The sequence below is a fragment of the Lynx canadensis genome, chromosome B1 (genome assembly GCF_007474595.2).
Source record: "Lynx canadensis isolate LIC74 chromosome B1, mLynCan4.pri.v2, whole genome shotgun sequence".
NCBI lineage: Eukaryota > Metazoa > Chordata > Mammalia > Carnivora > Felidae > Lynx > Lynx canadensis.
In genome coordinates, this window is record NC_044306.2 from 21,713,393 (window position 1) to 21,715,368 (window position 1,976).

General features: G+C 38.2%; 1 pseudogene; it reads right to left on the minus strand.

Annotated features, from left to right (window-relative positions):
• Positions 1-986: 986 nt before the first annotated feature.
• Positions 987-1,672, minus strand: LOC115511455 (annotated as a pseudogene).
• Between the last annotated feature and the right edge of the window lie 304 nt (positions 1,673-1,976).

Sequence of the window (1,976 nt, forward strand, 5' to 3'; positions counted from 1 at the left end):
AGGACTTCCAGTTTCACGTTGAACAGGAGTGAACAGTGGGCACCATTGCCTCATTCCAGGTCTTACAAGAAAATCTTTCACCCCTTTACCATTGAGTAGGATGTTAACTGTGGGCCTGTCCTATATGGCCTCTGTTCTGTTGATGTGTGTTCCTTATATAATTATTTTTTTGAGAGTTAACATAAAAGGATGCTAAATTTTGTAAAATCATTTTTTGTTTTTAGTGTTTATTTTGAGGGAGAGAGCGAAGCAAGTGCACATGAGTGGAGGAGGTGCAGAGAGAGAGGGGGATGGAGAGAGAATCCCAAGAGGCTCTGCTGTCAGAGCTGACAGCACAGAGCCTGATGCGGGGCTTGATCTCATGAACCATGAGATCATGACCTGAGCAGAAATCATGAGTCGGATGCTCAGATGACTGGGCCACCGAGGTGCCCCTGTCAAACACCTTTTCTGCATGTATTGACATAATCATATGATTTTTATCCTTTATTCTACTAATGTGTCACATTCATTCATTTGTGTCTGTTGAACCATTCAGCATCCCAGGAATAAAGCCCACTTTACCATGCTGTATGATTTTTTTAAATTATCTGTTGAGTTCAGTTGGCTAGTATTTTGTTGAGAATTTTTTCATCTCTATTCATCAGGGATATTGGCCAATAGTATCAGGAAACACTGGTGTCATAAAATGATTTTGAAAGTGCTTCTTTCTTAGTAATTCTTTGGAAGAGTCTAAGAAGTGTTGGTGTTCATTCTTTAAATATTTAATAAAATTCACCTATAAAACCATCTGGTCCTGGGCTTTTCTTTGTTGGGAGCTTTTTGATTAATAGTTTAATTTCATTCTTTATTGATCTGTTCAGATTTCCTATTCCTTCATGATTCACTCTTTAGTACCTTATATATGTGGAAAACTTTATACATTTCTTCTAAGTTATCCATTTTTTGCATGTAATTGTTCATAGTGGCCTCTTATCATCCTTTGATTTTTTTTTGATTTAATAAAGTTTTATTTTCCAAAATGTACAGTTGGTGGGATCTGTTCTTGCATATTCACCAGCAACTGGGGCATCTCCCTCCTTGGTGTTTCTGGTATAACTTACTTGAATTCTCTGCTTTGAAACCAGTTTAGTAAGGGGCGCCTGGGTGGCGCAGTCGGTTAAGCGTCCGACTTCAGCCAGGTCACGATCTCGCGGTCTGTGAGTTCGAGCCCCGCGTCAGGCTCTGGGCTGATGGCTCGGAGCCTGGAGCCTGTTTCTGATTCTGTGTCTCCCTCTCTCTCTGCCCCTCCCCCGTTCATGCTCTGTCTCTCTCTGTCCCAAAAATAAATAAATGTTAAAAAAAAAAAAAATTAAAAAAAAAAAAAAAAAAAGAAACCAGTTTAGTAAGTCTTTTACTGAGGTGCTCCTGAAGGGCTGCCCTGGCCAGGGAACCTCAAATCTTCAGTCTCTCAGAGACAATAAGCTGTAGTTATAAGCTTATAGTTCGAAGTTTCCTTACAGAGTTTGTCATGTGTTACTTTGTCAAACAAGACCAAGTTGTTGAGACTGTCTTGAAATTTGCCTTTGGATCACTTCTTTTTGGCCTTGTCCCAAGATTTGTTCACTGGATCTTTATCTTCTTTAGCTGACCATCCAGCATCTTTCTTCTTCTTGTAGTGTTTGGGTGGCATGTAAAACTTGGAGATTAGCAGCTACCTCTGCAGCCTTGCTAAAATGTTGGATGAAAAACCATCCTTTGAATTTTTGTAATATCAATTGTAATATCTTCTCTTTTAGGTCTCATTTTATATATTTGAAACTTCTCTCTTTTTTTCTAACTAAAGGTTTGTCAGTATTGTTTAAATTTTTAAAAAATCAGGTCATAGTTTGATATTTTCTATTGGTTTTCTGGTCTCTGTTTCATTTATTTATGCTTTAATCATTGTTATTTCCTTCCTTCTGCTAAATTTGACTTAGTTCTGTTTCTCTTGTCCT